The sequence below is a fragment of the Bufo gargarizans genome, chromosome 1 (assembly GCF_014858855.1).
Source record: "Bufo gargarizans isolate SCDJY-AF-19 chromosome 1, ASM1485885v1, whole genome shotgun sequence".
In the NCBI taxonomy this organism is placed as follows: Eukaryota; Metazoa; Chordata; class Amphibia; order Anura; family Bufonidae; genus Bufo; species Bufo gargarizans.
In genome coordinates, this window is record NC_058080.1 from 594,500,726 (window position 1) to 594,525,338 (window position 24,613).

Below are 24,613 nucleotides of genomic sequence, written 5' to 3' on the forward strand. Positions count from 1 at the left end.
TCCAGCTCCATAAAATATATATACATGACATAACCCCTCAGGTGTCATCTTACATCACAAAAATTGCAACAGCAAGTGATCAAAAAGGTGTATGCCACCCAAAATAGTACCAATAAAACCATCACTTCATCCCGCAAAAAATGAGATGCTACTTAAGACAATCGGTCAAAAATAAAAAAAAGCTATCACTCTCAGACAATGGAGGCACTAAAATATTATTATTTTTTGCTTCAAAACTACTATTATTGTGCTAAAGTTAAATAAATAAATAAAAAGTATATTGCCACATCCGTAACAACCAGCTCTATAAAATATCACAACCCCTGAGGTGAACACCGTAAAATATTAAAAAACGGTGTCAAAAAGCCATTTTTGTCACCTTACATCACAAAAATCGCAACACCAAGCGATCAAAAAGGCATATACCCCCAAAATAGTACCAATCAAACCGTCACCTCATTCCACAAAAAATGAGTCCTTACCTTAAACAATTGATCAAAAAATAAAAAAGCTATGGCTCTCAGACTATGGATACACTAAAATATAATTATTTTGGTTTAAAAAATGCTATTATTGTGTAAACATAAATATATAAGAAAAAGTAGACATATTAGGTATTGCCACATCCCTAACAATCTGCTCTAGGTAAACGCTGCAAAAATAAATCAATAAAAACTGTGCCAAAACAACCAATTTTTTGGTCACCTTGCCCCATAAAGTGTAATAATTAATGATAAAAAAAATCATATGTACCCAAAAATGGTACCAATAAAAACATCAACTCTTCCTGCAAAAAACGAGCCCCTGCAAGACGATCGGCAGAAAAATAAAAATACAGGGCGTTCAGAAAATGGAGATACAAAACCTAATTTTTGTTTTCAAAAATGCTTTATTATGTAAAACTGAAACAAACATAATAGAAAGTAGACATACAGTATTTGATATCATTGCGTCTGTAACAACCTGCTCTATAAAAATAGCACATGATCTAACCTGTCAGATGAATGTTGTAACAAATAAAAAATAAATGCCAAAACATCCATTTTTTGGTTACCTTGCCTCACAAAAAACGTAATATAGAGCAATTAAAAATCATGTGTACCCCAAAATAGTACCAATAAAACTGGCACCTTATCCCATAGTTTCTAAAATGTGGTCACTTTTTTGAGTTTCTACTGTAAGGGTGCATCAGGGGGCTTCAAATGGGACATGGCATCTAAAAACCAGTTCATATAAATCTGCCTTCCAAAAACCATATGGCGTTCCTTTCCTACTGTGCCCTGCCATGTCGCCATACAGCAGTTTATGACCACATATGGGGTATTTCTTTAAACCGCAAAATCAGGGTAATACATATTGAGTTTTGTTTGGCTGTTAACCCTTGCTTTCCTTCTGGAAAAAATATGGATTAAAATGTAAAGTCTGCCAAAAAAGTGAAATTCTGAAATCTCATCTCCATTTTACATTAATTCTTGTGGAACGCCTAAAGGGTTAACAAAGTTTGTAAAATTAGTTTTGAATACCTTGAGGGTGTAGTTTCTAAAATGAGGTAATTTTTGGTGGTTTCTATTATGTAAGTCTAACAAAGTGACTTCAGACCTGAACTGGTCCTTAAAAAGTGGGTTTTGGAAATTTTCTGAACAATTTCAAGATTTGCTTCAAAACTTCTAAGCCTTCTAACGCCCCGAAAAAATAATTATGAAGTACAGTGTGTCACGAGAAAACAATCTCAGAATGGCTTGGATAAGTAAAAGTGTTCCAAAGCTATTACCACATAAAGTGACACATGTCAGATTTGCAAATAATGACCTGGGCAGAAGAGCGAAAACTGTCGAAGGGGTTAATATTACCATGATCAAACAAAAACACTCAGTGTGTTCTTGGGGAATATACTCCTAGAAAAAAGTGTCCTCCCACATTTGTTTAAAAGAAGTTTTGGATGATCTGTTTTTGATATGTCCTCAATATCTGATAGGAGGGGATCCAAGACTTGCCACATAAATCCGAGGCCGATTTTGTCACTTTATGTGGTAATAACTTTGGAACACTTTTACTTATCCAAGCCATTCTGAGATTGTACTTCATGACAGTGGTAAATTTGAGTCGATATATTTCACCTTTATTTATAAAATAATAATTTTCAAAATTTGAATGTCTCTACTTTTAAGACAGATAGTAATACCTCATAAAATCGATCATCATTCCCCGTATGTCTGCTTTATGTTGGCATACTTTTGTAAATGTCATTAACATTGTTTTAGGATGTAAGAAGGCTTAGAAGTTTAGAAGCAATTTTTCAAATTTTCTACAAAATTTCCAAAACCATTTTTTTAAGCACCAATTCAGTTATAAAGTGATTTTGAGGGGCTTACGTAATGTAAACCAACCACAAATGATCCAATTTTAGAAACTACACCCCTCAAATTATTCAAAATTGATGTTACAAACTTTATTAACCCTTGAGGTGTACCACAAGAATTAAAGGAAAATGGAGGTGAAATTTATACATTTCACTTTTTTGGTAGATTTTTTTATGTTCATCATTTTTTTCTTGTAACACAGCAAGAGTTAACAGCAAAATAAACCTTAATATACATTGCTCTAATTCTGCAGTTTCCATAAATACTCCATAGGTGGCGGTAAACTGCTCTATGGGCATGTGGCAGTGGTCAAAAGAAAGGAGAGCCAAATGGATTTTGGAGGCAAATTTGTCTAGAATGGTTTTTAGGCGAAAAAGCACCCCATAATTTGTTACCCATTTTCTCCTGAATACGGCAACACCCCATATGTGGTGGTGTACTGTCGTGAGGGCACATGGCAGGATTCAGAAAGGAATGCTTTATATGGCTTTTGCAGCGCAGATTTTGATGGATAGGTTTATGGGTGCCATTGGTTTTTATTTTTTAAGTGATTGGCTCATTTTTTGCAGGATAAGGTGTCAGTTTGATTGTTTGATTGGTACAAGCATTCACCTGTGGGGACATATAATGTGATAGTTTTATAGAGCAGGTTGTTATGGACACAGTGATACTTAATATGTCTATTATTTTTATTTTTGTTAAGTTTTACACAGTGAAATCATTTTTGAACAGAATCAAATCTTGTTTTTGTGTTGCCATTTTCTGAGAGCCCTATTTTTTTTTTCCGGGTGATTGTCTTAGGTACGGGCTAATTTTTTGTGGGATGAGATGACTGTTTAATTGGTACCATTTTAGGCTACATTAGACTTTTTAGTTACTTGGTATTAACTTTTTGTGAGGCAAGGTGAAAAAAATGGTCTGTTTTGGCTTTTTTAACATTCACCTGAGGGGGTAAATAATGTGATATTTTAATAGAGCAGGTTGTTTCAGACGCGGCAATACCTAATATGTGTATCAATTTTGTTGTTGTTAACTTTAACACAGTGAAATCATTTTTGAACAGAATAAAATCTTGTTTTTGTGTTGCCAAATTCTGAGAGCCCTATTTTTTTTAAATTTTTGGGCGATTGTCTTAGGTAGTGGCTAATTTTTTGCGGGATGAGATGACGGTTTGATTGGTACCATTTTGGGGTACATAAGACTTTTTGATCACTTGGTATTACACTTTTTGTGAGGCAAGGTGACCAGAAAATGGCTTTTTTGACACTGTTTTTATTTTTAAACTTTTTTACAGCATTCTTATGAAGAGGTGGATCATGTGACATTTTTATAGAGTCAGTCGATATAGATGTGGCGATACCTAATATGTCTACTTTTCTTTTTTTTACCTATTTTTTACAATTTTTTCTTTTACTTTATTTTGGGAAAAGGACGCTTTTTTCTTTTTCTACTTGAAACTAATTATTTTTTTTTTTACTTTATTTTTTTTTACTTTTTTCGCTTTCTTTTTTGTCCGACTCTGGGACTTCAACTTATGGGGGTCTAATCTCCTTTACAATGTATTACAATACTTCTGTATTGTAATGCATTGGCTGTAAGTGTATTACTCACTGGGGGCTGGATCTCACAGGCTCTCACGGAAGGCAGCCATTATGCAGTGCAAGGGTTAATGCGCCGGCATCTGTGTTTTCACCGACGCCGGCACATACAGCATGGGTCCGGCTATCAGTGACTGCCGAACCCCTGCAGCTGATCGGGCGGGCGCAGCCGTAGCTGTACGGCGGTGGGATTTCTGTCCCAGTTTTCAGCGCCGTACATGCACTGGTATCCTATAGGTTTAAAGGGACCAGAGCCTTGCAGCCTCTTCATACTAAGCAGAAGACCATACATTGTAATGCAGATGTGCTTGGTATAGCAGCTCAATTAAATTCACGTAATAGGAAAGAGGTGCACATAGACAATGTGACCAATGGACAAGATGTCATAGATCTAGGAAGAGGCTATGGCGCTCACCTGGGAACCACAATATCATGAAAAAAATGATTGGCAGTGTTGCTGAGAGTCGTACTAACATTGATCAGATAATGATGACCTATTTTAATACCATAAAACTCCTTTAACCACTTGCCTAGTGCTGCACGACTTTATACGTCATGGCGGTAATCTCTTATATGTAACAAAAGCATCAGGTTACAATGCGATCTGTCGGTGGCCTGTGCCACCGCAGCTCACTGTGATAGCACTGTCATTAGACAGCTTGGGTCACTGGGAGAAGTGCCATGACGAGCGGGAGCCTTGACTGTGGCAGGAAGGGGTTAATTCACTAAAAAAATAAGTAGAAAATAAATAAATTATAAATTTAAAAAAGGGAAATACAGAAAATGAAAAAACTAGCAAAAGTATATAAATCCCTGCAAAAGGTGCACCACAATGATATGCAACTGACAATACTGGCTAATCCCTCAGGCTGATGTTAAAAACTTAGACTTTAGCCAATGTATTCCAGTCAGGAACACAACGGAGCCCTTTTGCACCACCGTCAAGGTATCTCAGTGTGGTATGGTCCTACCACTAGACTACCTATGGTGTGTGGACACGGTCTGAATGGTGCTAAGATCTAACTCACAGCCAAGCTCACACATACCTCCATAGTGAGATCACTCAAGCAGTGGGAGAAGGGATAGGGCTGCAAGCCCCACCTATGACAGGCCATGTGACACAGGTCCGTTGTGGTGCATGTGGTCCGCTGCCGACATCCTTTATTGTATGCATTTTTTGCTGGGGATTGGCGCTAGCAACAGATCACATGCAGAGGAATTGCTCCCCCGGTTATAAACACGCCACAGTGTTTGGGGTTTTTGAGCACTTCCTCCCATTTAGGCCACTTTATTTTAGTGATTTTTTTTTGCAATAGTACACAAACACCCCACCCCTTTTTCGTTTATATACAGATATATATATATATATATATATATATATATATATATAGCAAAGAAAGGTTCGCAGCACTCCTTGAAAGATAAAATGTGCTCTTTTATTCACACATATCAAATGACAACGTTTCGGTTCTCTCACAGAACCTTTCTCAAGTCAGGTGACTCACCTGACTTGAGAAAGGTTCTGTGAGAGAACCGAAACGTTGTCATTTGATATGTGTGAATAAAAGAGCACATTTTATCTTTCAAGGAGTGCTGCAAACCTTTCTTTGCTGTTTGTCCTGAGTCGAGGGACTATAGCGGGCACCCTACATCCTATACAAGTTCTCAAGGTAGTGCTGTCACAGTTTCATTATGGATCTATATATATACAGACGTGGACAAAATTGTTGGTACCCTTTGGTCAATGAAAGAAAAAGTCACAATGGTCACAGAAATAACTTTAATCTGACAAAAGTAATAATAAATTAAAATTCTATAAATGTTAACCAATGAAAGTCAGACATTGTTTTTCAACCATGCTTCAACAGAATTATGTAAAAAAATAAACTCATGAAACAGGCATGGACAAAAATGATGGTACCCCTAACTTAATATTTTGTTGCGCAACCTTTTGAGGCAATCACTGCAATCAAACGCTTCCTGTAACTGTCAATGAGACATCTGCACCTCTCAGCAGGTATTTTGGCCCACTCCTCATGAGCAAACTGCTCCAGTTGTGTCCGGTTTGAAGGGTGCCTTTTCCAGACTGCATGTTTCAGCTCCTTCCAAAGATGCTCAATAGGATTGAGGTCAGGGCTCATAGAAGGCCACTTTAGAATAGTCCAATTTTTTCCTCTTAGCCATTCTTGGGTGTTTTTAGCGGTGTGTTTTGGGTCATTGTCCTGTTGCAAGACCCATGACCTGCGACTGAGACCAAGCTTTCTGACACTGGCTAGTACATTTCTCTCTAGAATTCCTTGATAGTCTTGAGATTTCATTGTACCCTGCACAGATTCAAGACACCCTGTGCCAGACGCAGCAAAGCAGCCCCAGAACATAACAGAGCCTCCTCCATGTTTCACAGTAGGGACAGTGTTCTTTTCTTGATATGCTTCATTTTTTCGTCTGTGAACATACAGCTGATGTGCCTTGGCAAAAACTTCGATTTTTGTCTCATCTGTCCACAGGACATTCTCCCAGAAGCTTTGTGGCTTGTCAACATGTAGTTTGGCATATTCCAGTCTTGCTTTTTTATGATTCGTTTTCAACAATGGTGTCCTCCTTGGTCGTCTCCCATGTAGTCCACTTTGGCTCAAACAACGACGGATGGTGCGATCTGACACTGATGTTCCTTGAGCATGAAGTTCACCTTGAATCTCTTTAGAAGTCTTTCTAGGCTCTTTTGTTACCATTCGGATTATCCGTCTCTTAGATTTGTCATCAATTTTCCTCCTGCGGCCACGTCCAGGGAGGTTGGCTACAGTCCCATGGATCTTAAACTTATGAATAATATGTGCAACTGTACTCACAGGAACATCTAGTTGCTTGGAGATGGTCTTATAGCCTTTACCTTTAACATGCTTGTCTATAATTTTCTTTCTGATCTCTTGAGACAGCTCTTTCCTTTGCTTCCTCTGGTCCATGTCGAGTGTGGTACACACCATATCACCAAACAACACAGTGATTACCTGGAGCCATATATATAGGCCCAATGGCTGATTACAAGGTTGTAGACACCTGTGATGCTAATTAGTGGACACACCTTGAATTAACATGTCCCTTTGGTCACATTATGTTCTGTGTTTTCTAGGGGTACCATCATTTTTGTCCATGCCTGTTTCATGAGTTTATTTTTTTACATAATTCTGTTGAAGCATGGTTGAAAAACAATGTCTGACTTTCATTGGTTAACATTTATAGAATTTTAATTTATTATTACTTTTGTCAGATTAAAGTTATTTCTGTGACCATTGTGACTTTTTCTTTCATTGACCAAAGGGTACCAACAATTTTGTCCACGTCTGTATATATATATATATTTATATATATACACAAATAGTAATAGTATAGTGGAATTTGTTTGTGTAAAATACATGCACAGACTTTTTTATTTTAAAAATCTAGGTATTTTTTAGCTATATTTTGTATAACATTACAATAGATGTGTGGCGCACTGGAGTGATGAACTCAGGGTGGAGGTGCTCTCAGTAAAGAGGAAACACCCTTCCTCTGGTGAGCAATGAATTAGGAATGGAATTACTGGGCACTCTCACTATATATGGGACCATATAGTTTATTATCAAACAAAAAACAGTATTGTCGGACCATGCAAATACATGTAAAACATATAAAACATATCTATCTAAAATCGCATGAAAGTCCCACCTACACTAAAATACTTCGAATATCTGCAGATACACGTATGATAGAAATGCAAATAGTTAAAATACACACTTTATAACATAGACATATAATATATTGGGTGACATGGGTAAAAAGACTCCGTGCTGATCAATAAGTCGCTTTCTTTGCTCTGTATCTTATAGGACTGGTACTGTCCTGTACAGATGTAAAAATCCTCAAAGATCGTGTTTCCTCCAATTATGCTGGTAAAGCAAGCTACTATGAAAAGTTTAGGTGAATTGTTTTAGCGGCGTCCCACTATACTCACTGTTCAGTGGCGTCCCGCTGAGTTCCTTCAGCAGTCGATTTTTTTCTACTGGTATTGCCGTTTCAATAAGATGCTGTACCGGACCCTCATAGGTGCTTCTGCCGTATCCCTTTGGTGACTCTAGATTCCGCTCCATTGTGTATAGGAGCCGGTGTCTTTGCGAGCTTGTTTCCACTGTATTCCGCGCTGCTCTTTGTTTGCACTTATGAAATAGCTTATGTAGCTGTGCAATGGTTTTGTTGCTGGCACGTCGGGTCTTTTACCTTTTCAGGGTTGGTTCAGCACTTGAGGTCTTTCAGCAGATACTGTTACGATCCATCAGGGGATGTTACTTTTCATAGTAGTTTGCTTTACCAGCATCATTTTGAGGATAATTTTGAGGATTTTTGCGTCCGTACAGGACAGTACCAGTCCCATAAGATACAGAGCAAAGAAAGTGACTTATTGCTCAGCACGGTGGCTTTTTACCCATATCACCCAATATATTATATGCCTATGCTATAAAGTGTGTATTTTAACTATTTGCATTTCTATCATACGTGTATCTGCAGATATTCGAAGTATTTTAGTGTAGGTGGGACTTTCATGCGATTTTAGATAGATATGTTTTACATGTATATGCATAGTCCGACAATACTGTTTTTTGTTTGATGATAAACTATAGTCCCATATAGAGTGAGAGTGCCCAGTAATTTCATTCCTAATTTTGTATAACATGTTTTTTTTTCTGCGTGAAATATACAAATACAAAAAAAAAATGCAGAGAGAGGAGGAGCTGGATGTTCCTAATGATAATTCTCATTTATATTAGATAATGTGGAAGAGGAGGAAAAGTAGATGGCAGAAGAAGGACCCCCGACTGCATGGCAGAAGAGTGCTGGGGTTGGAGAAGTGGGTATGCCAGAGCTGATTAATATTCAGTATTTACTGTCAAATAACCTGGAGGAGATTGCAGGCAAGAACAGCAATAATATGCATATTGTGCCCCCAACCTAACCAGCCAAACCACATACCAGCAACAGCCTCTTGTCACGGATGATATTGCAGATAGCTGGAAGTTATGGATAAACATTCGACTGGCTTGATCCCAAACTAAGGAGCATAAAGGTTACCCCTGTAAAACCCTAAGAGCTCACCCTGACTGCTAAGCACATACAAGGGTCTCAGAGGTAGACGATTGCATGCCCTCGTACCTAGACTGTGTGACACCTGAAAACCCTATAATAGTGAGGGGACATGACCACCGGCTTCCTGCACTTAATACGGAGGGAGTCAGGGTCACCTAGAATCAAGCCAGCAAAGAAACACAATACAAGAAAGGACTTATTTGAACAAGCAGTAACAGAAGTATCCAGCAGTTATCACTTCAATCCAGGAAGTAGTATAAACCGCAAAGTGAGGCAGTATGGGAGGGAATATAAAGTGAGGCAATTAGTGTAAATAGGTGACAGCTGGGAGAAGGAAAGGAGATGACAAAGTGAAGCCAAAGCAAAGAACAAGATGCAAGAGGTACAGAAGAACGTCTGCCAGACCTTCTCAGAGAGCTGGCGGTGACACCTCTGTTTAAGGGTGCCGCCCGGCCATTAACAATGAAGAAGGACTATACAGTGCAGTCTTCATTATTAAATGAAAGGCAGCTCTTGGCTAATTTGCCATGCAGTTCCTCACCGCAGCGTGGCCGCGACCCGCCAGCAGTACAGATACTCCATGTGGCCATACCCTAAGGCAAAGTGGCCTGGGTATACCTGATTTAGGACTCCTGCACACAACTGTAATTTTTTTTCCTTTTCCGTTCCGTTTTTTTTGGGGGGGTTCCGCAAAAAAAAGTGATGCACCCGTATGTCTTCTGTATCCGTTCCGTTTTTGCGGAACCATCTATTGAAAATTTTATGCCCAGACAATTTTTTTTATGTACTTACTGTTTAAACATTATTGTAGTATTCCGTTTTACGTTTGCAATCCGCAAAAAAAGGATCACAAACGGAAACCAAACGGAAAAACGGAACTGCAAAATGGAACGGAAGAGGAACGAAAACACTACTGAAACAAAAAAATAATAACATGGATCTGTTTAACCACCTCCGGACCGCCTAACGCAGATGTGCGGTCCGGAGGTGGCAGCCCTGCGCACGACGACGCATATACGCGTCTTCTCGCGAGTGCCGGGATTTCCTGTGAACGCGCGCACACAGGCGCGCGCGCTCACAGGAACGGAAGGTAAGCGAGTGGATCTCCAGCCTGCCAGCGGCGATCGCTCGCTGGCAGGCTGGAGATCCGAATTTTTTAACCCCTAACAGGTATATTAGACGCTGTTTTCATAACAGCGTCTAATATACCTCCTACCTGGTCCTCTGGTGGTCCCTTTTGTTAGGATCGACCACCAGAGGACTCAGGTAGCTCAGTACAGTCGCACCAAACACCACACTACACTACACCCCCCCCCCATCACTTATTAACCCCTTATAAACCCCTGATCACCCATAATCACCCCATATAAACTCCCTGATCACCCCCCTGTCATTGATCACCGCCCTGTCATTGATCACCCCCCTGTCAGGCTCCGTTCAGACGTCCGTATGATTTTTACGGATCCACGGATACATGTATCGGATCCGCAAAAAGCATACGGACGTCTGAATGGAGCCTTACAGGGGGGTGATCAATGACAGGCGGGTGATCACCCATATACACTCCCTGATCACCCCCTGTCATTGATCACCCCCCTGTCATTGATCACCCCCCTGTAAGGCTCCATTCAGACGTCCGCATGATTTTTACGGATCCATGGATACATGGATCGGATCCGCAAAACACATGCGGACGTCTGAATGGAGCCTTACAGGGGGTGATCAATGACAGGCGGGTGATCACCCATATACACTCCCTGATCACCCCCCTGTCATTGATAACCCCCCCTGTAAGGCTCCATTCAGACATCCGCATGTGTTTTGTGGATCCGATCCATGTATCCATGGATCCGTAAAAATCATGCGGACGTCTGAATGGAGCCTTACAGGGGGATGATCAATGACAGGCGGGTGATCACCCATATACACTCCCTGATCACCCCCTGTCATTGATCACCCCCCTGTCATTGATCACCCCCCTGTAAGGCTCCATTCAGACGTCCGCATGATTTTTACGGATCCATGGATACATGGATCGGATCCGCAAAACACATGCGGACGTCTGAATGGAGCCTTACAGGGGGTGATCAATGACAGGCGGGTGATCACCCATATACACTCCCTGATCACCCCCCTGTCATTGATAACCCCCCTGTAAGGCTCCATTCAGACGTCCGCATGTGTTTTGTGGATCCGATCCATGTATCCATGGATCCGTAAAAATCATGCGGACGTCTGAATGGAGCCTTACAGGGGGGTGATCAATGACAGGCGGGTGATCACCCATATACAGGGAGTGCAGAATTATTAGGAGAGTTGTATTTTTAAAGATTAATTTTATTATTGAACAACAACCATGTTCTCAATGAACCCAAAAAACTCATTAATATCAAAGCTGAATATTTTTGGAAGTCGTTTTTAGTTTGTTTTTAGTTTTAGCTATTTTAGGGGGATATCTGTGTGTGCAGGTGACTATTACTGTACATAATTATTAGGCAACTTAACAAAAAACAAATATATACCCATTTCAATTATTTATTTTTACCAGTGAAACCAATATAACATCTCAACATTCACAAATATACATTTCTGACATTCAAAAACAAAACAAAAACAAATCAGTGACCAATATAGCCACCTTTCTTTGCAAGGACACTCAAAAGCCTGCCATCCATGGATTCTGCCAGTGTTTTGATCTGTTCACCATCAACATTGCGTGCAGCAGCAACCATAGCCTCCCAGACACTGTTCAGAGAGGTGTACTGTTTTCCCTCCTTGTAAATCTCACATTTGATGATGGACCACAGGTTCTCAATGGGGTTCAGATCAGGTGAACAAGGAGGCCATGTCATTAGATTTTCTTCTTTTATACCCTTTCTTGCCAGCCACGTTGTGGAGTACTTGGACGCGTGTGATGGAGCATTGTCCTGCATGAAAATCATGTTTTTCTTACCTTGCAGACTTCTTCCTGTACCACTGCTTGAAGAAGGTGTCCTCCAGAAACTGACATTAGGACTGGGAGTTGAGCTTGACTCCATCCTCAACCCAAAAAGGCCCCACAAGCTCATCTTTAATGATACCAGCCCAAACCAGTACTCCACCTCCACCTTGCTGGCGTCTGAGTCGGACTGAAGCTCTCTGCCCTTTACCAATCCAGCCATCTGGCCCATCAAGACTCACTCTCATTTCATCAGTCCATAAAACATTAGAAAAATCAGTCTTGAGATATTTCTTGGCCCAGTCTTGACATTTCAGCTTGTGTGTCTTGTTCAGTGGTGGTCGTCTTTCAGCCTTTCTTACCTTGGCCATGTCTCTGAGTATTGTACACCTTGTGCTTTTGGGCACTCCAGTGATGTTGCAGCTCTGAAATATGGCCAAACTGGTGGCAAGTGGCATCTTGACAGCTGCACGCTTGACTTTTCTCAGTTCATGGGCAGTTATTTTGCGCCTTGGTTTTTCCACACGCTTCTTGCGACCCTGTTGACTATTTTGAATGAAACGCTTGATTGTTCGATGATCACGCTTCAGAAGCTTTGCAATTTTAAGAGTGCTGCATCCCTCTGCAAGATATCTCACTATTTTTGACTTTTCTGAGCCTGTCAAGTCCTTCTTTTGACCCATTTTGCCAAAGGAAAGGAAGTTGCCTAATAATTATGCACACTTGATATAGGGTGTTGATGTCATTAGACCACACCCCTTCTCATTACAGAGATGCACATCACCTAATATGCTTAATTGGTAGTAGGCTTTCGAGCCTATACAGCTTGGAGTAAGACAACATGCATAAAGAGGATGATGTGGTCAAAATACTCATTTGCCTAATAATTCTGCACGTAGTGTACACTCCCTGATCACCCCCTGTCATTGATCACCCCCCTGTCATTGATCACCCCCCTGTAAGGCTCCATTCAGACGTCCGCATGATTTTTACGGATCCATGGATACATGGATCGGATCCGCAAAACACATGCGGACCTCTGAATGGAGCCTTACAGGGGGTGATCAATGACAGGCGGGTGATCACCCATATACACTCCCTGATCACCCCCCTGTCATTGATCACCCCCCTGTAAGGCTCCATTCAGACGTCCGCATGTGTTTTGTGGATCCGATCCATGTATCCATGGATCCGTAAAAAATCATGCGGATGTCTGAATGGAGCCTTACAGGGGGGGTGATCATTGACAGGGGGGTGATCACCCTGATCACCCTGATCACCCCCTGTCATTGATAACCCCCCTGTAAGGCTCCATTCAGACGTCCGCATGTGTTTTGTGGATCCGATCCATGTATCCATGGATCCGTAAAAAATCATGCGGATGTCTGAATGGAGCCTTACAGGGGGGGTGATCATTGACAGGGGGGTGATCACCCTGATCACCCCCTGTCATTGATAACCCCCCTGTAAGGCTCCATTCAGACGTCCGCATGTGTTTTGTGGATCCGATCCATGTATCCATGGATCCGTAAAAAATCATGCGGATGTCTGAATGGAGCCTTACAGGGGGGGTGATCATTGACAGGGGGGTGATCACCCTGATCACCCTGATCACCCCCTGTCATTGATAACCCCCCTGTAAGGCTCCATTCAGACTTCCGCATGTGTTTTGTGGATCCGATCCGTGTATCCATGGATCCGTAAAAAATCATGCGGATGTCTGAATGGAGCCTTACAGGGGGGGTGATCAGTGACAGGGGGGTGATCACCCTGATCACCCTGATCACCCCCTGTCATTAATAACCCCCCTGTAAGGCTCCATTCAGACGTCCGCATGTGTTTTGCGGATCCGATCCATGGATCCGTAAAAATTATACGGACGTCTGAATGGAGCCTTACAGGGGGGTGATCAATGACAGGGGGGTGATCAGGGAGTCTATATGGGTGATCACCCCCCTGTCATTGATCACCCCCCTGTCATTGATGACCCCCACCCTGGTAAGGCTCCATTCAGACATTTTTTTTGGCACAAGTTAGCGGAAATTTTTTGTTTGTTTTTGTTTTTGTTTTTTCTTACAAAGTCTCATATTCTACTAACTTGCGTCAAAAAATAAAATCTCACATGGACGCACCATACCCCTCACGGAATCCAAATGCGTAAACATTTTTAGACATTTATATTCCAGACTTCTTCTCACGCTTTAGGGCCCCTAAAAAGTCAGGGCAGTATAAATACCCCACATGTGACCCCATTTCGGAAAGAAGACACCCCAAGGTATTCCGTGAGGGGCATATTGAGTCCATGAAAGATTGAAATTTTTGTCCTGAGTTAGCGGAAAGTGAGACTTTGTGAGAAAAAAACAAAAAAAAATCAATATCCGCTAACTTATGCAAAAAAATAAAAAATTCTAGGAACTCGCCATGCCCCTCATTGAATACCTTGGGGTGTCTTCTTTCCAAAGTGGGGTCACATGTGGGGTATTTATACTGCCCTGGCTTTTTAGGGGCCCGAAAGTGTGAGAAGAAGTCTGGGATCCAAATGTCTAAAAATGCCCTCCTAAAAGGAATTTGGGCCCCTTTGCGCATCTAGGCTGCAAAAAAGTGTCACACATGTGGTATCACCGTACTCAGGAGAAGTTGGGGAATGTGTTTTGGGGTGTCATTTTACATATACCCATGCTGGGTGAGAAAAATATCTTGGTCAAATGCCAACTTTGTATAAAAAAATGGGAAAAGTTGTCTTTTGCCAAGATATTTCTCTCACCCAGCATGGGTATATGTAAAATGACCCCCCAAAACACATTGCCCAACTTCTCCTGAGTACGGCTATACCACATGTGTGACACTTTATTGCAGCCAAGGTGGGCAAAGGGGCACATATTCCAAAGTGCACCTTTCGGATTTCGCAGGCCATTTTTTACACATTTTGATTGCAAGGTACTTCTTACACATTTGGGCCCCTAAATTGCCAGGGCAGTATAACTACGCCACAAGTGACCCCATTTTGGAAAGAAGACACCCCAAGGTATTCCGTGAGGGGCACGGCGAGTTCCTAGAATTTTTTATTTTTTGTCACAAGTTAGCGGAAAATGATGATTTTTCTTTTTTTTTCTTTTTTCCTTACAAAGTCTCATATTCCACTAACTTGCGACAAAAAATAAAAAATTCTAGGAACTCGCCATGCCCCTCACGGAATACCTTGGGGTGTCTTCTTTCCAAAATGGGGTCACTTGTGGCGTAGTTATACTGCCCTGGCAATTTAGGGGCCCAAATGTGTAAGAAGTACCTTGCAATCAAAATGTGTAAAAAATGGCCTGCGAAATCCGAAAGGTGCACTTTGGAATATGTGCCCCTTTGCCCACCTTGGCAGCAAAAAAGTGTGACACATCTGGTATCGCTGTACTCAGGAGAAGTTGGGCAATGTGTTTTGGGGTGTCATTTTACATATACCCATGCTGGGTGAGAAAAATATCTTGGTCAAATGCCAACTTTGTATAAAAAAATGGGAAAAGTTGTCTTTTGCCAAGATATTTCTCTCACCCAGCATGGGTATATGTAAAATGACCCCCCAAAACACATTGCCCAACTTCTCCTGAGTACGGCTATACCACATGTGTGACACTTTATTGCAGCCAAGGTGGGCAAAGGGGCACATATTCCAAAGTGCACCTTTCGGATTTCGCAGGCCATTTTTTACACATTTTGATTGCAAGGTACTTCTTACACATTTGGGCCCCTAAATTGCCAGGGCAGTATAACTACGCCACAAGTGACCCCATTTTGGAAAGAAGACACCCCAAGGTATTCCGTGAGGGGCATGGCGAGTTCCTAGAATTTTTTATTTTTTGTCGCAAGTTAGTGGAATATGAGACTTTGTAAGTAGGGATGAGCGAACTCGAACTGTATAGTTCGGGTTCGTACCGAATTTTGGGGTGTCCGTGACACGGACCCGAACCCGGACATTTTCGTAAAAGTCCGGGTTCGGGTTCGGTGTTCGTCGCTTTCTTCGCGCTTTTGTGACGCTTTCTTGGCGCTTTTTGAAAGGCTGCAAAGCAGCCAATCAACAAGCGTCATACTACTTGCCCCAAGAGGCCATCACAGCCATGCCTACTATTGGCATGGCTGTGATTGGCCAGAGCACCATGTGACCCAGCCTCTATTTAAGCTGGAGTCACATAGCGCCGCCCGTCACTCTGCTCTGATTAGCGTAGGGAGAGGTTGCGGCTGCGACAGTAGGGCGAGATTAGGCAGATTAACTCCTCCAAAGGACTTGATTAACTGATCGATCTGCAGCTGTGGATCATTGAGCTGCTGATCCTCAATTGCTCACTGTTTTTAGGCTGCACAGACCGTTTGTCAGTCTCATTTTTCTGGGGTGATCGGCGGCCATTTTGTGTCTTGTGGTGCGCCAGCACAAGCTGCGACCAAGTGCATTTAACCCTCAATGGTGTGGTTGTTTTTTGGCTAAAGCCTACATCAGGGTGAAGCTGTCACACCAAGTGCATTTAACCAGCAATAGTCTGTTCATTTTTTGGCCATATACAAAATCAGGGGCAAGCTGCGCCTGTCACCAAGTGCATTTAACCCTCAATGGTGTGGTTGTTTTTTGGCTAAAGCCTACATCAGGGTGAAGCTGTCACACCAAGTGCATTTAACCAGCAATAGTCTGTTCATTTTTTGGCCATATACAAAATCAGGGGCAAGCTGCGCCTGTCACCAAGTGCATTTAACCCTCAATGGTGTGGTTGTTTTTTGGCTAAAGCCTACATCAGGGTGAAGCTGTCACACCAAGTGCATTTAACCAGCAATAGTCTGTTCATTTTTTGGCCATATCCCAGTCTAATTCTGTCACTAAATCCATACCGGTCACCCAGCGCCTAAATACTAGGCCTCAAATTTATATCCAGCTAAATCTGTCCCTAGTGCTGTAGCTGGGCGAGTTATTTAGTGTCCGTTCAAGCACATTTCTTGTTCTGGGTTGAAATACAATTCCCAATTTAGCAATTTCATAATTTAGTGGTTCCTGCTATATCAGAGCTATTTGAAATCTATCCCAAAAAGGGTATATAATATTGAAGGTGCACATTGGGTCATTCAGAATAACTTCACACACACCCGCTACTGTGTATTTCCAAGTCTAATTCTGTCACTAAACCCATACCTGTCACCCAGCGCCTAAATACTAGGCCTCAAATTTAAATCCCTCTAAATCTCTCGTTACCCACCGCTGTACTGTTGTTGCTGGGCAAGATATTTAGTGTCCGTCAAAGCACATTTTTTGTTCTGGGTTGAAGTACAATTCCCAATTTAGCAATTTCATAATTTAGTGGTTTCTGCTATATCAGAGCTATTTGAAATCTATCCCTAAAAGGGTATATAATATTGAAGGTGCACATAGGGTCATTCAGAATAACTTCACACACACGCTTCTGTGCATTTCCAAGTCTAATTCTGTCACTAAATCCATACCGGTCACCCAGCGCCTAAATACTAGGCCTCAAATTTATATCCCGCTGAATTTGAATACAATACATTGGGCCAAATAATATATTTGTTGTTGTGGTGAACCATAACAATGAGAAAAACATCTAGTAAGGGACGCGGACGTGGACATGGTCGTGGTGGTGTTAGTGGACCCTCTGGTGCTGGGAGAGGACGTGGCCGTTCTGCCACATCCACACGTCCTAGTGTACCAACTACCTCAGGTCCCAGTAGCCGCCAGAATTTACAGCGATATATGGTGGGGCCCAATGCCGTTCTAAGGATGGTAAGGCCTGAGCAGGTACAGGCATTAGTCAATTGGGTGGCCGACAGTGGATCCAGCACGTTCACATTATCTCCCACCCAGTCTTCTGCAGAAAGCGCACAGATGGCGCCTGAAAACCAACCCCATCAGTCTGTCACATCACCCCCATGCATACCAGGGAAACTGTCTCAGCCTCAAGTTATGCAGCAGTCTCTTATGCTGTTTGAAGACTCCGCTGGCAGGGTTTCCCAAGGGCATCCACCTAGCCCTTCCCCAGCGGTGAAAGACATAGAATGCACTGACGCACAACCACTTATGTTTCCTGATGATGAGGACATGGGAATACCACCTCAGCATGTCTCTGATGATGACGAAACACAGGTGCCAACTGCTGCGTCTTTCTGCAGTGTGCAGACTGAACAGGAGGTCAGGGATCAAGACTGGGTGGAAGACGATGCAGGGGACGATGAGGTCCTAGACCCCACATGGAATGAAGGTCGTGCCACTGACTTTCACAGTTCGGAGGAAGAGGCAGTGGTGAGACCGAGCCAACAGCGTAGCAAAAGAGGGAGCAGTGGGCAAAAGCAGAACACCCGCCGCCAAGAGACTCCGCCTGCTACTGACCGCCGCCATCTGGGACCGAGCACCCCAAAGGCAGCTTCAAGGAGTTCCCTGGCATGGCACTTCTTCAAACAATGTGCTGACGACAAGACCCGAGTGGTTTGCACGCTGTGCCATCAGAGCCTGAAGCGAGGCATTAACGTTCTGAACCTGAGCACAACCTGCATGACCAGGCACCTGCATGCAAAGCATGAACTGCAGTGGAGTAAACACCTTAAAACCAAGGAAGTCACTCAGGCTCCCCCTGCTACCTCTTCTGCTGCTGCCGCCTCGGCCTATTCTGCTGCTGCCGCCTTGGCCTCTTCCTCCGCCTCTGGAGGAACGTTGGCACCTGCCGCCCAGCAAACAGGGGATGTACCACCAACACCACCACCACCACCTCCGTCACCAAGCGTCTCAACCATGTCACACGCCAGCGTTCAGCTCTCCATCTCACAAACATTTGATAGAAAGCGTAAATTCCCACCTAGCCACCCTCGATCCCTGGCCCTGAATGCCAGCATTTCTAAACTACTGGCCTATGAAATGCTGTCATTTAGGCTGGTGGACACAGACAGCTTCAAACAGCTCATGTCGCTTGCTGTCCCACAGTATGTTGTTCCCAGCCGGCACTACTTCTCCAAGAGAGCCGTGCCTTCCCTGCACAACCAAGTATCCGATAAAATCAAGTGTGCACTGCGCAACGCCATCTGTAGCAAGGTCCACCTAACCACAGATACGTGGACCAGTAAGCACGGCCAGGGACGCTATATCTCCCTAACTGCACACTGGGTAAATGTAGTGGCAGCTGGGCCCCAGGCGGAGAGCTGTTTGGCGCACGTCCTGCCGCCGCCAAGGATCGCAGGGCAACATTCTTTGCCTCCTGTTGCCACCTCCTCCTTCTCGGCTTCCTCCTCCTCTTCTTCCACCTGCTCATCCAGTCAGCCACACACCTTCACCACCAACTTCAGCACAGCCCGGGGTAAACGTCAGCAGGCCATTCTGAAACTCATATGTTTGGGGGACAGGCCCCACACCGCACAGGAGTTGTGGCGGGGTATTGAACAACAGACCGACGAGTGGTTGCTGCCGGTGAGCCTCAAGCCCGGCCTGGTGGTGTGTGATAATGGGCGAAATCTCGTTGCAGCTCTGGGACTAGCCAATTTGACGCACATCCCTTGCTTGGCGCATGTGCTGAATTTGGTGGTGCAGAAGTTCATTCACAACTACCCCGACATGTCAGAGCTGCTGCATAAAGTGCGGGCCGTCTGTTCGCGCTTCCGGCGTTCACATCCTGCCGCTGCTCGCCTGTCTGCGCTACAGCGTAACTTCGGCCTTCCCGCTCACCGCCTCATATGCGACGTGCCCACCAGGTGGAACTCCACCTTGCACATGCTGGACAGACTGTGCGAGCAGCAGCAGGCCATAGTGGAGTTTCAGCTGCAGCACGCACGGGTCAGTCGCACTACAGAACAGCACCACTTCACCACCAATGACTGGGCCTCCATGCGAGACCTGTGTGCCCTGTTGCGCTGTTTCGAGTACTCCACCAACATGGCCAGTGGCGATGACACCGTTATCAGCGTTACAATACCACTTCTATGTCTCCTTGAGAAAACACTTAGGGCGATGATGGAACAGGAGGTGGCCCAGGAGGAGGAGGAGGAGGATGAGGAAGAGGGGTCATTTTTAGCACTTTCAGGCCAGTCTCTTCGAAGTGACTCAGAGGGAGGTTTTTTGCAACAGCAGAGGCCAGGTACAAATGTGGCCAGCCAGGGCCCACTACTGGAGGACGAGGAGGACGAGGATGAGGAGGAGGTGGAGGAGGATGAGGATGAAGCATGGTCACAGCGGGGTGGCACCCAACGCAGCTCGGGTCCATCACTGGTGCGTGGCTGGGGGGAAAGGCAGGACGATGACGATACGCCTCCCACAGAGGACAGCTTGTCCTTACCCCTGGGCAGCCTGGCACACATGAGCGACTACATGCTGCAGTGCCTGCGCAACGACAGCAGAGTTGCCCACATTTTAACCTGTGCGGACTACTGGGTTGCCACCCTGCTGGATCCACGCTACAAAGACAATGTGCCCACCTTACTTCCTGCACTGGAGCGTGATAGGAAGATGCGCGAGTACAAGCGCACGTTGGTAGACGCGCTACTGAGAGCATTCCCAAATGTCACAGGGGAACAAGTGGAAGCCCAAGGCCAAGGCAGAGGAGGAGCAAGAGGTCGCCAAGGCAGCTGTGTCACGGCCAGCTCCTCTGAGGGCAGGGTTAGCATGGCAGAGATGTGGAAAACTTTTGTCAACACGCCACAGCTAACTGCACCACCACCTGATACGCAACGTGTTAGCAGGAGGCAACATTTCACTAACATGGTGGAACAGTACGTGTGCACACCCCTCCACGTACTGACTGATGGTTCGGCCCCATTCAACTTCTGGGTCTCTAAATTGTCCACGTGGCCAGAGCTAGCCTTTTATGCCTTGGAGGTGCTGGCCTGCCCGGCAGCCAGCGTTTTGTCTGAACGTGTATTCAGCACGGCAGGGGGCGTCATTACAGACAAACGCAGCCGCCTGTCTACAGCCAATGTGGACAAGCTGACGTTCATAAAAATGAACCAGGCATGGATCCCACAGGACCTGTCCGTCCCTTGTCCAGATTAGACATTAACTACCTCCCCATAACCATATATTATTGGACTCCAGGGCACTTCCTCATTCAATCCTATTTTTATTTTCATTTTACCATTATATTGCGATGCTACCCAAAGTTGAATGAACCTCTCCTCTGCCTGTGTGCTAGGCCTAAATATATGCCAATGGACTGTTGCAGTGGTGGCTGACATGAAGCCTGATTCTCTGCTATGACATGCAGACTAATTCTCTGCTGACATGAAGCCAGATTGTCTGTTACGGGACCTCTCTCCTCTGCCTGGGTGCTGGGCCTAAATTTATGACAATGGACTGTTGCAGTGGTGGCTGACGTGAAGCCTGATTCTCTGCTATGACATGCAGACTGATTCTCTGCTGACATGAAGCCAGATCGTCTGTTACGGGACCTCTCTGCTCTGCCTGTGTGCTAGGCCTAAATATATGCCAATGGACTGTTGCAGTGGTGGCTGACGTGAAGCCTCATTCTCTGCTATGACATGCAGACTAATTCTCTGCTGACATGAAGACAGATTCTCTGTTACGGGACCTCTCTCCTCTGCCTGGGTGCCGGGGCCTAAATATCTGAGAATGGACTGTTCCAGTGGTGGGTGACGGGAAGCCAGATTCTCTGCTATGGAACCTCTCTCCAATTGATTTTGGTTAATTTTTATTTATTTAATTTTTATTTTAATTAATTTCCCTATCCACATTTGTTTGCAGGGGATTTACCTACATGTTGCTGCCTTTTGCAGCCCTCTAGCCCTTTCCTGGGCTGTTTTACAGCCGTTTTAGTGCCGAAAAGTTCGGGTCCCCATTGACTTCAATGGGGTTCGGGTTCGGGACGAAGTTCGGATCGGGTTCGGATCCCGAACCCGAACATTTCCGGGATGTTCGGCCGAACTTCTCGAACCCGAACATCCAGGTGTTCGCTCAACTCTATTTGTAAGGAAAAAAGAGAAAAAAAAAAATCATCATTTTCCGCTAACTTGTGACAAAAAATAAAAAATTCTAGGAACTCGCCATGCCCCTCACGGAATACCTTGGGGTGTCTTCTTTCCAAAATGGGGTCACTTGTGGCGTAGTTATACTGCCCTGGCAATTTAGGGGCCCAAATGTGTGAGAAGTACCTTGCAATCAAAATGTGTAAAAAATGGCCTGCAAAATCTGAAAGGTGCACTTTGGAATATGTGCCCCTTTGCCCACCTTTGCAGCAAAAAAGTGTGACACATCTGGTATCGCCGTACTCAGGAGAAGTTGGGGAATGTGTTTTGGGGTGTCATTTTACATATACCCATGCTGGATGAGAGAAATATCTTGGCAAAAGACAACTTTTCCCATTTTTTTATACAAAGTTGGCATTTGACCAAGATATTTTTCTCACCCAGCATGGGTATATGTAAAATGACACCCCAAAACACATTCCCCAACTTCTCCTGAGTACAGCGATACCAGATGTGTCACACTTTTTTGCTGCCAAGGTGGGCAAAGGGGCACATATTCCAAAGTGCACCTTTTGGATTTCACCGGTCATTTTTTACACATTTTGATTGCAAAGTTCTTCTCACACATTTGGGCCCCTAAATTGCCAGGGCAGTATAACTACCCCACAAGTGACCCCATTTTGGAAAGAAGACACCCCAAGGTATTCTGTGAGGGGCATGGTGAGTTCCTAGAATTTTTTATTTTTTGTCGCAAGTTAGTGGAATATGAGACTTTGTAAGAAAAAAAAAAAAAAAAAAAATCATCATAATTTTCCGCTAACTTGTGACAAAAAATAAAAAGTTCTATGAACTCACTATGCCCATCAGCGAATACCTTAGGGTGTCTACTTTCCGAAATGGGGTCATTTGTGGGGGTTTTCTACTGTTTGGGCATTGTAGAACCTCAGGAATCATGACAGGTGCTCAGAAAGTCAGAGCTGCTTCAAAAAGCGGAAATTCACATTTTTGTACCATAGTTTGTAAATGCTATAACTTTTACCCAAACCATTTTTTTTTTGCCCAAACATTTTTTTTTATCAAAGACATGTAGAACAATAAATTTGGCGAAAAATTTATATATGGATTTCGGGTTTTTTTGCAAAATTTTACAGCTGAAAGTGAAAAATGTCATTTTTTTGCAAAAAAATCGTTACATTTTAATTAATAACAAAAAAAGTAAAAATGTCAGCAGCAATAAAATACCACCAAATGAAAGCTCTATTAGTGAGAAGAAAAGGAGGTAAAATTCATTTGGGTGGTAAGTTGCATGACCGAGCGATAAACGGTGAAAGGAGTGTAGTGCCGAAGTGTAAAAAGTGCTCTGGTCATGAAGGGGGTTTCACCTAGCGGGGCTGAAGTGGTTAAAGTGGACCGCATACGGTCATGTGCAGGAGGTGATTTATGGTGATTTTTGATGAATTCATTCAGAACTAATCAAATTTCCTGGCGAACTTCGGCGAAGTCACTCATCTCTAATTGTCGGTAGTTAGTTTAGCTATATTCACAAATAAGTGGTTTTCTTTTCTTTGCAATACTATTCTCAGTGATTTGCTGACTGTACTATATGGCGTTTCCAAAGTATCTATTCCATACTTTGCATATTCTACATTATTGTAAGTACACCAGTTGTTCACAAGACCACAGACCTGGGCTTTACCTACAGCATTCACCTTTCCCAAGTATTAACAGTGGCTTTTGGTACTCAGATACCCCTTAGGCCTCTGTTACACGAGCGTCCTGGATTTGCTCCAGATGCGTCGCACATGCATTGCGGGAAAACCGTGCGAGTAGGCACGCAATTGCAGTGAGTTTTGACTGCGATTGCGTTCCGATGTTCAGTTTTTTCCGCGCCAGTGTAATGCGTTTTACACGCGCTTGAGAAAAAACTGAATGTAGTACCCAAACCCAAACCGGACTCCTTCACTGAAGTTCGGGTTAGGTGTTCTATTCATTTTTTTTTTCCCCTTATAACATGGCTAATGGAGGTTAAAAAAAATAATAATAATAACTCACCTCATCCTCTTGTTCGCGCAAGGGCATCGTCTTCTTTTTTCGTATTTCAGGACCTGCAAAAGGAAGTTCGATGACGTAATCACGTGGTGAGCGCGGTGATGTCAGCGCAGGTCCTGCTGACTGAAGATAGAAGATTTTCACGCATCCCCATTCATTTCTATGGGGCCTGCGTTGCGTGAAAAACGCAGAATATAGAACACGCTGCGATTTTCCCGCAACGCACAAGTGATGCATGAAAAGCACCGCTCATCTACACAGCCCCATTAAAGTGAATGGGTCCGGATTCAGTGCGGGTGCAATGCATTCACCTCACGCATTGCACCCGCGTGGAATTCTCGCCCGTGTAAAAGGGGCCTAAGAGTTACTGCAGGGCTATATTGCAAAACAACCAGACAGACACAAAAAAATATATGAAGCAAATAATAAAAGTGGCAGACAATAATGTACTGAATAGAACGCAGCAAGACAGACAAGACAAATCAACAACCCAGCAACAGACAAACTTTGAAGCAAACCAATGAAAGGTCATATGACTACAGATCCCAGGACATACAACAGACTAGATTAGAAAAATATACTAGAGAAATGCACATAGTATATACTAT